This window comes from Hylobates moloch, unplaced genomic scaffold, assembly GCF_009828535.3.
Source record: "Hylobates moloch isolate HMO894 unplaced genomic scaffold, HMol_V3 SCAFFOLD_7, whole genome shotgun sequence".
Lineage (NCBI taxonomy): Eukaryota > Metazoa > Chordata > Mammalia > Primates > Hylobatidae > Hylobates > Hylobates moloch.
The window spans coordinates 73,997,069-74,011,072 of NW_026652282.1; the positions used below are offsets into that span (position 1 = coordinate 73,997,069).

General features: G+C 37.1%; 1 long non-coding RNA gene across 1 annotated transcript in view; it reads right to left on the reverse strand.

Annotated features, from left to right (window-relative positions):
• Positions 1-449: 449 nt before the first annotated feature.
• Positions 450-14,004, reverse strand: part of LOC131383901 (uncharacterized) — a 37,707-nt gene continuing 24,152 nt past the window's right edge. Inside the window, exon 3 of the long non-coding RNA XR_009214300.1 lies at positions 450-548. This is a non-coding gene — a long non-coding RNA (uncharacterized LOC131383901). The remainder of the gene's footprint in view (positions 549-14,004) is intronic.

Below are 14,004 nucleotides of genomic sequence, written 5' to 3' on the forward strand. Positions count from 1 at the left end.
TGAAGCGCCATATCTGACAATCAACAACATATGATCATTGATCCTTGGTCAATTATGGTATATGATGTTTACATTTGAACTTAAAATCCGTCATGGAAAGTTGTTACTTATATGCAATAGTAGGCCTAATGGAGAGATTTTTGAAATTTGGAAAATTATTCATTTTCTTGAGGAAATGTGGTTTGGTAGGATAAAGCAGAGGCTTTGAAAAAGGAAGATTCACAACATTTGAATCAATGTTTGCTCAACCATGTACAACATAAATGTTTCTGGGTCAGTTTATTAAGCACATTTAGGGACTAATTTCACCTTTTAAAATTGGTTTATAACTATCCAATTGCATAATACTTGGCACATAGTGGAGTTAGTAAATAATATATTTTGTCATTTTGTTTTACTATTTGTTTTGACAATTGTGATTATTGCAACTTAGTTTTCTGACACATTTGGCGCTGTTTTCTCACTTACAAAAGAAAGGTCATGAACTAGACAATCCTTACGGTTCTTACAGATCCAACATTCTCACTGTAGACAATAGGTCAGCAAATCTGTAATAAAAAAAGTATACAACTCAAATGTCCAAAAGCTGATTAATGAATAAAGGAACATGACATAGTTATAAATGGGATGGTATTTTGTGATGAAAGGGAATGAAATACTAATACATGCTATAACTTTCCAAAATAATATAACATGGGAAAGAGATATATAATTTGCTATGGACTCAGTAATTATTCTAAACTTTGTTTCTCACATACACGCACAGCCACAGGAGAAGACACTGCATAACACACAGGACCACACAAGGGTTACATCCAGGAACAGAGTGAACAACCAGGAACTTTGAGAAACAGGTTTTTTAGTGTGAAGAGGGTGGGATGTCCCGTTTGCTGCAGGAGAATGTAACTGGTTTCTTTGCATAATTCTGTAGGCTGGTAGGGCACTGAAATCCACTTATCAAGAATATACAGAAGCTACTGCTGGTACTTTTCATAACGAGAATTGTTTTTTTCTGTTTTTGTGTGCCCCTTTTTTTTTTTTTTTTTTTTTGGTGCTTTATCCATGGGAGCAGAAGGGGAGGTGAACATGTAGTTAGGCCATTTGAAACACGAACGATGTTACCAGATATCAAGAAGGCACATAATATTGGACCTTTATTTCAGACCTTAACCCACAATTGACCTTTGATTCATTGGTATCAATTTAAACTCAATAATGGCTAAAACTTTTAGGGAGTAGGACAAGAGCATCCCTAGTGAATTTAGTGCATGAAATAGAGGAAGAAGGCCACATAATGAGGTAGTCATCAAAAAGAATGAATTTTAGAGGTATCTCTCTTTATGTCCAATAAAAGAAATCGAGGGACTTGTGTGGCATTGGTGTAGGGAGAGCATGTCTCCAGGGCATGTGATTTGAGATTAATTAATGCCTCTGGCAATAATGACATCCATTGGGGTTCTCTTTGCCATTTGTCAGTTAACTAGTATTTCTGAGGATTCCATTATACTTCTCAATTAAACTTCTGCTTCAGACCTATAGGGGAAATGTAAAGTCCACTAAATGCCTTCTTTGAGAACCCAGCATTGTATATTCTGAGAGCCTTGATCATGATCATTAATATCTAGAACTCAAAAAGATAAGTGTCCTGGTAAAGCTTTGTTTTACAGCCTTAGTAGTCTAGAGATATTCATAACCTTGTTTAAAATTTTGAGTATATGTGAGTCAGGAAACTATCTGAGTGCTTTACCCCAAAGGGGGAAGCTCTTAGTCAGTGACCCAGAATTTGTAAAATTTGCAAAACGGGACATTTGTTGGACAGGGCATCCAGTGCCAAGGTGACTACCAGAAGTTTGGCCATTTGCACTGATCCTTGGGTCTTGTCCTTTAACAGGGATGTTCTGGTTAAGAATGGAAAGCAGACACATTTCTCTGAGTTCCATCACCTATCATGGTGGTAATATCTGTAAAGTGTTATGAACTTTGAAAGAAACCAAAATATTTCACTCCAAAATATATTTTCTTTGACATATTTCAAGATGGTTATTTAAAAAGGTTGGAATTTGCTGAAATGCTATCTTTTGTGGGAGAGATATGAATCTGTAGAAAAAAATCTCCATTGATGTAGTAAGGCTTTTTCCGAGGGCCTTCTCTTGTTACTCATTCATATCTAGGAAATATTAACTGAGAGCCTGAAATTTTTAAAGGTTCGAAAGAAACACCAACTACTCTAAGGGCCACTACCTGTGATGTTTCATCTACGTAACAGACAACATCTGTTAGTGAAGCCTCTTCTTCTCTCTCCTTAGTACCTGTACTGCCACTATAACCTGTTTTGCCACAATTCAAGCCACCATTTTTTTTTTTTTTTTTTTTTGAGACAGTCTTGTTTTGTCACCCAGGCTGGAGTGCAGTGGCATGGTCATAGCTCACTGCAGCCTTGACTTCCTGGGCTCAAGTAATCCTCTTACCTCAGCCTCCCAAGGAGCTTGGATGACAGGCATACACCATCATGCTTGACTAATATATATTTTTTTATTTTTTTGTAGAGAGACAGTCTCACTATGTTACCCAGGCTTGTCTGGAACTCCTGAGCTCAAGCGATCCTCTCACCTCAGCATCCCCAAATGCTGACATTACAGGAGTGAGCCACCACATGTGGTCAAATCCTTTATTCTTTTTGTAAACCTCAAAATGCTTTTATAAGCTTATGAACACTATTGGGATTGGGAGTAATCACTGCGGTTCTCCCTGAGCATGTTAAAATTGCATGTCATTTATTCTATTAATCGGCCTTTTTTTTGTTGATTTTTCAGCAAAACTTCGGAGGGCAAAGGGGAAGTTTTCTTTGGCCCTTACAACTTTTATTATTTTCACTCAGTGGATCCCAAGGGGCTCCATAGCCAGTGAAGGTTTCTGGTAGACAGTTTACCTCCTCCAGCACCATAGCATCTGGCAAGGGACTGAGGACAAGAGAGGTCACTACCTCCAATAGATGAGATATGCCAGAGGACCCATGTTTGGCTTCATCTTGTGGCAAGTAGGACTTGGTGGCCATGCCAAATTTGTGAGGTCTCACTTTCATGATCCAAGGCATAACGGGCCTCTAGGTATGCAGGGTTAGAGGCTCAGGGTCTGTGAGGGCCTATCTTCTCAGGGAACCCAGTATATGACCAGCAATTGCCACTGTAATAGTGCATAGTGCTGAGCCTAATAGGCAGTTTCTCACATCTAAAGCCCAGGGCAACCTGCATCAAAATGTAACTGCCCAATGGGTTCTCTTTGCCAGTTGCCTAGACAGAGCTGATTTATCAAGACAAGGAAATTGCAATAGAGAAAGAGTAATTCACACAGAGACGACTGTATGGGAGACCAGAGTTTTATTATTACTCAAATCAGTCTCCGCAAAAACTCAGGGACTGGGGTTTTTAAGGACAATTTGATGGGTAGGGGGCCAATGAGTCAGGAGTATTGATTGGTAGGGTTTGAGATGAATCACAGGGAGCTGAAGCTATCCTCTCGTGCTGAGTCAGTTCCTGGGTGGGGACCACAAGATCAGATGAGCCAGTCTATCGATCTGGGTGTTGCCAGCTAATCTATCAAGTGCAGGCTCTGCAAAACATCTCAAGCACTGATCTTAGGTTTTACAACAGCGATGCTATCCCCAGGAGCAATTTGGGGAGGGTCAGAATCTTGTAGACTCCAGCTGCCTGACTCTGAAACCATAATTTCTATACTTGAGGCTAATTTGGTAGTTCTACAAAGGCAGTCTGGTTCCCAGGCAGGAAGTGGGTTTTTTTTTGGGAAAGGGCTGTTATCGTCTTTGTTTCAAAGTTAAACTATAAACTATGTTCCTCCCCAAGTTAGTTTGGCCTACACTTGGGAATGAACAAGGACAGCTTGGAGGTTATAAGCAAGATGGAGTCAGGTCAGATCTCTTTCACTGTAATAATTTTCTCAGTTATAATTTTGCAATGGCAGTTTCATAAAGAATCTCTAGGAGTGCCTGTTGATTTCAATTTAGACATATTCTAGCTTCTTTTGTTGGAGAGTCTTCCATTTAAAGTTTGTCAATTTTAAAGTCACACAGCAGTAATATTAAGCAAAATTTGTTAAGGAGGAATATGTTGCCTCCGGAATCCAAAAATGATCAAAAGATGCCGGACTTTTATAAATATTACGGGTACTGAGAACATGAATAGCTCTTTCTTGACAGTATCAGGGATGAAGCAATCTTCAGTTCACCAAGTGATTTTTAGAAATTTAACAAAGGTGGCAGGGCTTTTCACTATATATGGAGCAATGACTTATTTTTTTTTGAAACTCCCTTGTATTTGTATTTCCTTAATCAGCATATCAAACAAACCTTCCCAGAGGAGAATGTAATCAATGTAATATACTCATGCTCCTGAAATAAAAGACAGCAGGGTTAATATCTTGCCTACAAAAATTGTGTGTAATGGCAAGGCTGCTGAAATACACCATAGGTAGCATGATACAGGTGTATTGTGTCCCTTCAAAGGGAAAAGTAAACTTAAGCAGAGAGGCATTGAAATAGAAATTGAACAGAACATGTTAGCCAGATTTATAATAGGACAATATTTACTAGTTGCTATTTGGAGGGAGTCAGTATTTTCAGTGATATTGGGCATAGGAGGCCTTAGTGGATGAGACCATAACATTAAAGTTGCCGTAATCTGCCATGAGAAACTATTCATTTTTTCCACGTTTAAGAGCTGGCCAAATAAGGTTGTTAAATGGAAAAGCTGTGGGGATAATTACCTTTTTACTAATTAGGTACTTGTGTTCGGATAATAACTCTCTGACACCAGCTAGGTGTCCTGATATTCAATTCAATTTTGATGATAACTATCTGAAATTAGTGCAGACCCCAAATGTTAAGTCCCACAAACTACCCTCACTTTAAATGTCAGTCCCAAATTCTGGGTGCCACCTGCACTTTCAACTGATCAACTATAAATGTAGGGTTTCCCTTAAATTATAATAATGCACTAGAATTACTCACAAAACTCTCAGGCAAGTGTTATATTATGGGTACTGTTGTATTATAAATTACATAAATAAACAGTCAGATGAAGAGATACATAAGGCAAGGGAGTGCAGTAGCACAACATTTCTGTCCTGGTGTTGTTGGGGTGTGCCATCCTCCCATTACATAAACATGTTTACCAGGCAAGAAGCTCTCCAAATCTCATTGTACAGTTTTTTGTGTTTTTTTTTGGTGTATGTGTGTGTGTGTGTGGAAGTTTTACCATGTAGGCATGCTTAATTACATCAGTGGCCAAGTTATTTAACTCAATCTTCAGCCCTTCTCCCTTCCTTGAAGGTAATAAAGTGCGGTTGAAAATTTTTTCTGCCTAATCATGTGGTTGGTTTTTCTGGCAACCAACTCCCGTCCTGAAGTTATCTAGGGACCCTGCCATGAGTCACCTTCTTAGCATAAACTCTGGTATGGTCCCAAGGGGCTTTTTATAAATAACAAAGGACATTTCTATCACTCAGGAAATATCAAATATTTTTTGAAACTCTGTGCCAAGAAGGGAGAACAAAAGTCCAAATAGATTTACTTTTAATATATTATAGTCTTATATAATACATTTCAATTGTTGAACTATACTGTTTTAATTTATACTGGGCTATGTTGACTATTTTACCTTGAGGTTTATAGGGTACCATGTTGTCAGTCTATTGTGTAAATGACAGAAACAATTTAATTTTATGATAACTAAGGTGACTTATACCTGTTAATCTTCTATTGTATATTTAGTTAACCCCTGCTAAGATTATAGTAGGTACTGTTACATTAGATAGCTAGTCAGACATGAATAGGGAAGGAGAGGCCCCCACCACTACCATGAATGTCAGGCAACTATCAGGTGATGGTCAGGTGGTGTTAAACTGTTTCTCTAAAATAATAATTGGTCTCAGCTGGCATCAGGGAACGGTAGTCTCCAAACGGATATAGGAAACCTAGGGGCTGGTGATCGGCAGATTCCTGATGAGACCTTGGGAGTTGGGTGAGTGGGTTCAAGCATATTCACTAAAAGGCAAAATGGCAGAATATAACTGGTATATTACCTCCTAGGGACATTCAACTGGTAAAGGAAGAACGTCTCAAGTGAGCATGTATAAAACTCCAATAAATGCACTGCACATGCTCACCTCCCAAGTGCTGGCAGGCCACTGTGCATGTGGACAGCCCACCCCAAGCGAAGAAGCAGGGGAGAAGGGACCCAAGACCCCAGAAATATGCCAACATATAAAACTCCTAGTCAAAAGGTCGAACAGTGCACTTGATCTCTCAAGTCGCCCATTGGCCCTCTTCCAAGCATACACATTTCTTTCATTCCTGCTCTGAAACTCTCTAATAAACTTCACTTCTGCTTTAAAATTTGCCTCAGTCTCTCCTTCTGCCTTATGCCCCTCAGTCGAAATATTGCTTCTGAGGAGGCAAGAATTGAGTTTGTTGCAGACCTGTATGGATTCACCGCCACTAACATACTCTGGTGCTGCGTGACTCAGTTACGTCCTGCTGCTAACATACTTTGGTGCCGTGTGACTCATACGTTCTGCTGCTAACAGTACTATGTTTAAATTTAATGAGATTCCCAGGTATAACTGTAATTTGAAACCAATATTAAATTTACAAGAGTTTTCCAGTTGGTACATTTTAGCAGATGTTACAGTTAATTCACAACTTGTGTTTTAAAGGTGCAAAAGCCAGTCAGTCTATTAAACAAATGGTGCTGGGAAAACTAAATGTTCACAAGCCAAAGCATGAAGAGGAGCTGTTACCTTACAGCATATAAAATTTTTAAATCATAATGAATCAATGATGTAACAGTAAGAGCTAAAACTATAAAACTCTTAGAAGAAAAAATGGGGGTAAAGCTTTATGACATTGAATTTAGAAATGATCCCTTTTTTATTTTTATTTTGTTATTATTATTATTATTAGAGGCAGAGTCTCCCTCTGTCGCCCAGGCTAGAGTGCAGTGGCGCGATCTCGGCTCATTGCAACCTCCGCCTCCCAGGCTCAGGCAATTGTCCAGCCTTAGCCTCCTACAGGCATGCACCACTGCATCTGGCTATTTTTTTTTTTTTTTTTTTTGTATTTTTAGTAGACACGAGGTTTCACCATGTTGGCCAGGCTGGTCTCGAACTCCTGACCTCAGGTCATCCACCAGCTTCAGCCTTCCAAAGTGCTGGGGTTATAGGCATGAGCCATGGCACCTGCCCAAAATGATCCCTTTAATATGACAAGCACAGGCAACAGAAGAAAAGAGATATATTAGACTACGTCTTTGACTTATAAAAACTTTTAAAAATCAAAGGGCACTATTAACAGTATAAAAAGGAAACACATAAAATGGGAGAAGATATTCACAAATCATAGTTGACAAGGAGCTAATATCCAGAATAAATACAAAACTTATACAACTCATCAACAAAAAGACAAACTGTCCAGTTGAAAATTGGATGAAGGACTTCAGTTGACACTTATTCAAATATTTACAAATAACCAATATGCACATAAAAACATGATCAACATCATACACCATCAGAGAAATGCAGGTCAAAACCATAATGAGATACCATTTCACACTCATTAGGATGAATGTTATCAAAAACACATAAAATAACAAGTGTTGCTACAGATTAGGAGAAATTAGAACCCATGTGCTTTACTGGTGGGAATATAAATGCTGCAACTGCTGTGGAAAAAAGTATGGAATGGCAGGTCCTCAAAAAATTAAAAGTACAAATACTGTATAATTCAGCAACTCCATCCAAAACAATTGAAAGCAGTAATTTAAACAGATATTTGTATACCCTTCTTCATAGCATTATTATTCACAACAGCCAAAAGTTGGAAGCAACCCAAGTAGCTATCGGTTGATGAATGGATAAACAAAATCTGACATATAGCACCTGGGATTAAGTCCATTTTTAATTAACCCCCTTGTTGTGCCACAGGGGTGACATAGGTCTTTTCTCCTATAACAGTAAGGCCAGAACTTTGTTGAAACGAAGCCATCAACAGAAAAATGGCACAGCAGGTTTTGAGCATCACAACTCAGATGACAAACATCCTTTGCTATGGCCCTTCCTTTCCTCACAACATTTTATTTTTATTTTTATTTTTTCTCTGCATAAATTTTCTCATAATATTTTGGATTTCTAGCCGTATAAAGTCATGGCTTTCAGTTTCTGTCTCCATCCAATTTTGCATGAGTGGTAACATTCTGCATAGTTACAGAGATAGTTTTGGAAGCATGTGGCCTGGCCTGCCTCATAGGCAACCACCTAGTTTCTCCAGGGATTGCCAGTCAATTTGCCTGAGAATTCCACCTCTGGTAAGGTCATTTTGCCTGTGGCATGGCTAGAGGCCATCAAGCCCCAGCATCACAAGATTACCCCTTTGATGTGCTTATAAGTAGCAATATTGAGTAAAACCCAGTTACCTTGGCTAGTTGTTTTGCATTAGAATAGCTTGTTTTTCGATCCTTTCTCATCACCAGCCACCATGGATGTGTACCTCAATACACTTAGGGTTTAGGAGAATGTGTGCAACAACAGCAAGGCAAGCAGCAGCACAGAAAATATGTGAAGTTGTTACCCTCACCTGAATAACAATGACTCTTGTTAAGCACCAGGGTGCCATGTTTAATTCTTCCCAAGGTGGTGGTCTCCTTTGTTTTCACAATCCTCACCAAGGTCTATGCCTGGGTCTATCCCAAGGGTACACAATCACAAAAATGTCTGTATGGCTCTCTCAACCAGTCAATGACAGTCACCAGGCTAGACACATTTGACCAGAGAGCTCTAGGCTGATTCTTGGAAAGTAGGACTCAATAGCCAACCAGTTAGGCTGCTGTGTTGTTGCCACCTTTATAGGTGGTAGACTTGAAGACCACCAGAGGCCAAACTCATCTGCACATTATGCTATCGTCAATTAATAACAATTCTTGCCTTTTGGATGAGAGTATTTTAGGGTAGGAAGAGATAGAGACAACAAAGTACCTTAAAAGCCAACATTCAAAACCAAGATAATCAGAAATTGGCAGTTCTGTCCAAGGCAGCCTTTTCCTACCATTGAACCAGTTAGTTAAGGAAGAACAGTTAATTAGAACTGACCAGGTGACCACAGCAATGGTTGGATAATTCTGTTCATGATAGCAGTTGTTATAATCACTTTCTACTTAGCTTATTGATAAGAATGGATTCTTACCTGAGAATTATGGGGGTGGCCAAACACAAAACACCTCTCACTGGACAGTTAAGTTTATTAGTCACACAGACACACAGCGCAGGGTATGAGGGCACTGCCTAGCATACATGGCCACCCAGAGATTACAGTAGGGAATGGAGTGGACAAGCATTGGCTTTGTGAGATAGCCTTTTTAGTAACAGAAGTGTAGGATAACTCCTGATTCCTGAAGGAAGATGTGATTGGCTAGTTTGAATAATTCTACAGGCTGGCAGTGAACTGAAACTTGCTACTCATGAAAAAGAAAGAATTGTATCTGGTCCACTTATAGAGGAGGATTTGTTTGTCTGGGATACCTTATCCTTGTGAATAGAATGGGGAGGGGAACTTGGAGTTAAGCCATTCAATGTCTGTCTTATTTCCGCATACGTAAAGGCAGCAAATAGTATTGTGACTTAGTTTCAGACCTTACATGACATCTTTTTATGTTCTTGTTGGTTTCATTTGAAGAATGCTAGTTTTTAATTTTTATGTAGTTGAATTTGTTTACTTTTGTCTTTTGTCACTTGTGTCACATCTATTATTATCTAACCCAAGGTCTTAGATTTACTTCTATTTTTTTCTTCTATGAGTTTTATGGTGTTAGCTCTTATATTTATGTTTTTGATACATATTTACTTAATTTTTGTATATGTATGAGGCAGGGGTTTAAATTTATTATTTTGTATGATGATATCTAGTTGCCCCAGCATTATTTGTGGAAAATATCTTTTCCCCCATTCAATTGTCTTGGTACTCATTTTGAATCAACTCATTATTCCACTATTACTTTCCTTATGATAGCACCACAAAGTCTTGATTACTGTAGATTTATGGGAAGTTTTGAAATGAGGGAGTGAGTACTCCAAATTAGTTTTTTGTTTTTAAACAGTTTTAGCTATTCTTGGTTTCTCATATCTGCATGCAAATTTTAAGATCAACTTGTCAATTTCTGAAAAGAAAGGAAAAAAGGCAGCTAGGATTTTTAAATGGATTTTTACACAATCCCTGTAAAATTAATGTGAGTATTGTATGTCATTGAATCTGTACATTAATATGGACATTAATGCCATCTTAACATTATTAACACTTCTAATCCATGAATATGAGATGTTTCTCTACTTAGGTCTTCTTTAATTTCTTTCGGTGGTGATTTGTATTAATTTGTGTATAAGTCTCGCATCTATCTTGTTAAATTCTAGTCTTCATTGCTATAATACAATATATAATCATGCAATTGGTTTTTGTATATTGCTGTGTCCTTCAAATTTGTTGGACTCATTGACTAGCTCTAATGGTGGATGCTTTGAATTGTTTTATATAACATGATATTTTGAGCAAATTCTAGTCTTATTTCCTAAATTGATGGGGTTTTTAAATTCATTTTTTTCTTTTCTTCTTCTTCTTCTTTTTTTTTTTTTCTTTTGAGACAGAGTCTTGCTTATAATCCAGGCTGGAGTGCAGTGAGTGGCAGGATCACAGCTTCACTGCAGGCTCAAGCAGTCCTCCCACCTCAGTCTCCTAAGTAGCTAGGACTACAGGCATGTGCCCCCACACTTGGCTAATTTTTAAAAATCTTTTGTAGATACAGGGTCTCACTATGTTACCCAGGCTGGTCTCGAACTCCTGAACTTAAGCCATTCTCCCAGCATGTTGAGATTACAAGCAGGAGCCACCGTGCCAGGACTAAAATTTTTTTTTTTGACTAATTTCTATGGCAAGAATGTCCAGTACAATGTCAAATAGAAGTGATGATAGAAGACCTCTTTGTGTTATCCCTAATTTAAAAGAGAAGCTTCCAATATTTTCTCATTTAATATGGTATTAGTTGTAGATGTTCTTCATCAAGTTGATGAATGTCTGTTCTATTCCTAGTGGCAATGGATAAGATCTATATATAAGTTCTATTAGAATAATAACGTTCTAGACAAAACTAGGAATAAATCGTTTATAATTAAAAGTGTAATTTATCATGAAATATTTTTGAAAATATAAGATGTAACCAGAGCAAACATTTTAAAATAGGAAATGTTCCTGTCCACTTTATAACATCCAATATCGGGGGTTGGTTAATTAACTTTTCCTTCTATAGTGAAATATCAGGTATCTGAGGCCTAAAAATTCTTAACAAGAAATAATGCCAATTATTCTACAATTAGATAAGGGGTTTAAAAAGTGGAGAACCTGCCTGCGGTGTCATATGGGAACTTGTTTCAGGAACTTACCCCTTCAAATCTAAACTACCAATGATAGTGTTTGTCAACATTCTCTAGACTTGGTATTAGTCAGAATAGAATAAGACAAATTATGCTGCTGTAATCATTTTGACCATAAAATTTCAGCGGCATAGTCCAACAAAATTTATTTATTAGTTACACAACGTCAGATGGTGTTTAGTGTTATCCAACTATCATCCAGTAACTCAGTCATGAAGTCATGAAGAGAGTTTTTCCAGTTTAAGTGCGATTTTGACACATGGCCACAAACACACACATGAAAATAAGGAGAAGCACAGAAATAGTGAGCACTGAATGTCTGCTATAAGCACCTCATCTAGATCAGACAATACACTTTACTCAAGATACAATTACAAAAACAGGGTTTATGACCTTCTGGATGTACGTGGTATTTTGAGGAAACCAAAGGAATACGTAATCTATTGCACTACAGTGTAACACATTGATCATTTAGTAGAGGACTATGAGACAGTTATTTGTGGTGTTAATTGCACAATTAGGGAGGATAAAAGAAGAGAAAAGTTTTCCTAGAAGAAGTAATATTTAAGAATTCAATAGCTTAGCATGGAGGGGGAGAAAGAGCACAATGTGATTTAGGCACAGAAAGAAATGTTCACATTTCCAGCAAGTGTGTGTTAGAACATAATGAGATATATTCTCTAGAGAGATTTCTCAGGAAGAAATAAAAGGGGTAACAAAAAAAAGCACTGAAGGCAGACAGAAAATGTGAGCAGCTATTAAAATTTACCATTACCTCAGGGCACACACCTTAAAAATCCCAGATCAATATGGTGGATAGTCTTTCAGGGTCTTCATCCTTGGCAGGCCACACATTTTTAATTGATTTATCAAGACATTAAAGCCATCGATAGCTCATAATCAAAATAAAATTATTTAAAGGGCTCACTTAATCTGGTTTCATCTTTTCTCACAGATCTTTACCCAGTCCTTAGATTTTTTGATGAATTTAAGAACAAATTTTAGTATACTCAGAACCATATTCAACATTTTTTTGAACTAGAAAGTTCGTCCAAATTAATTAGTCTATCATTATGAGAATAATTATTTCATCAATAATCCCAACCTCTATTTCTGCTAAATATGCTGATTTGATCTTCCTGAGAAAAATAAGTGTGTTGAATGGGTTCTTTTCATTCTTAACCTATTCAAATACTACCCAGGATTTAGCTTGATCTTGTCTCATGTATAAAGCTTCCCTTGGCCACCCCAGATCAAAATAACCTCTCCTGCCTTTTTACTTTTATTTCACTTGTCTGTGTCTATCACAGTAGCTAATCCCTATAGTTAATTTTATGTGTCAATTTAGAGGGTATTTGTGGATGAGATTAATATTAAAACTGGTTCTGGTGAACTTTGAATAAACATGTTTCCCTTCATCATGTGGATAAGCATTATGTAATCAGTTAAATGCCCAAACAGAACAAAAAGACTAGCCTTTCCAAGCAAGAGGAAATTTTCTCCAACAAACTGTCTTGGAATCCATCTGCACCATAGGCTTTCCTGGGTCTTAAGGCAGCTGGCCCAGAACACAAATTTTGGTTTTCTCAGCCTTTGTAATCACATTAGCCAATTCCTCATAATTTTTCTCTCTCTCTCCTCTCTCTCTCTCTCTCTATATATAATATACAGACATACATATGTGTATGTATACAAATATATATATCCTATTGTTTCTATTTTTCTGAAGAGCACAGAGCAGAACACTACTGTGTAAACACTTTCAAAATATGTGTATTTTTCCTAAATCAATCCGTTTGTTAGGTACTCAGACACTGCCATAACATCTACAATAGATTCAGAAAATTTATTATTTTATCTTCGAAATATTGATTATATTTTAACACCTATTTCAGGTCAGTTATTCTGTGCTTTATTCAGCTTCATATATTCTATAAAGTCTAACACAATGATCAGCACAAAGCAAGAGATAAAGTTTATTAACATTTATAAAAAGCATAAATGACTGATAAATTAATAAAGATTTACTTTTAATAGTACCTAGGATTATGAAAAAATTAAATAATTGACATAAGTAAAAATTATTGTTCACCAAAATACTGCCCAGTATTTGTATTGTTTTCCTACAAGCATGGCCATGATCTATGCTAAAGAATATCCTATTTTACAGTTGTATTCCTTTCAAATATATTTTATCTTCTCAGGTATGTGTAAATGTTTACTTCTTGCAAAATAATTAGGGGTGATAAGGGCAAGGCCAGATTGATTTACTGTCTAGCATGCTTCATAAGTGGTCTACATGTTTAACCGATAAGTTAGCACCTCACACAATATATTCCTTTTTAAATCCCAAAATAAATGTTTGCTATTAGAAACTTTCAGTACATTGTCTTTGAAATGTCAGCAGGAGTAACATTTTTTGAAGTCATGGAATTTATGTTTGCATTTTCAAAGATGGCAGTGCAGTACTTCCATATAATGATTTTACTTTGGTTTTCTGTTCCTACGTGTTTGCTAAGG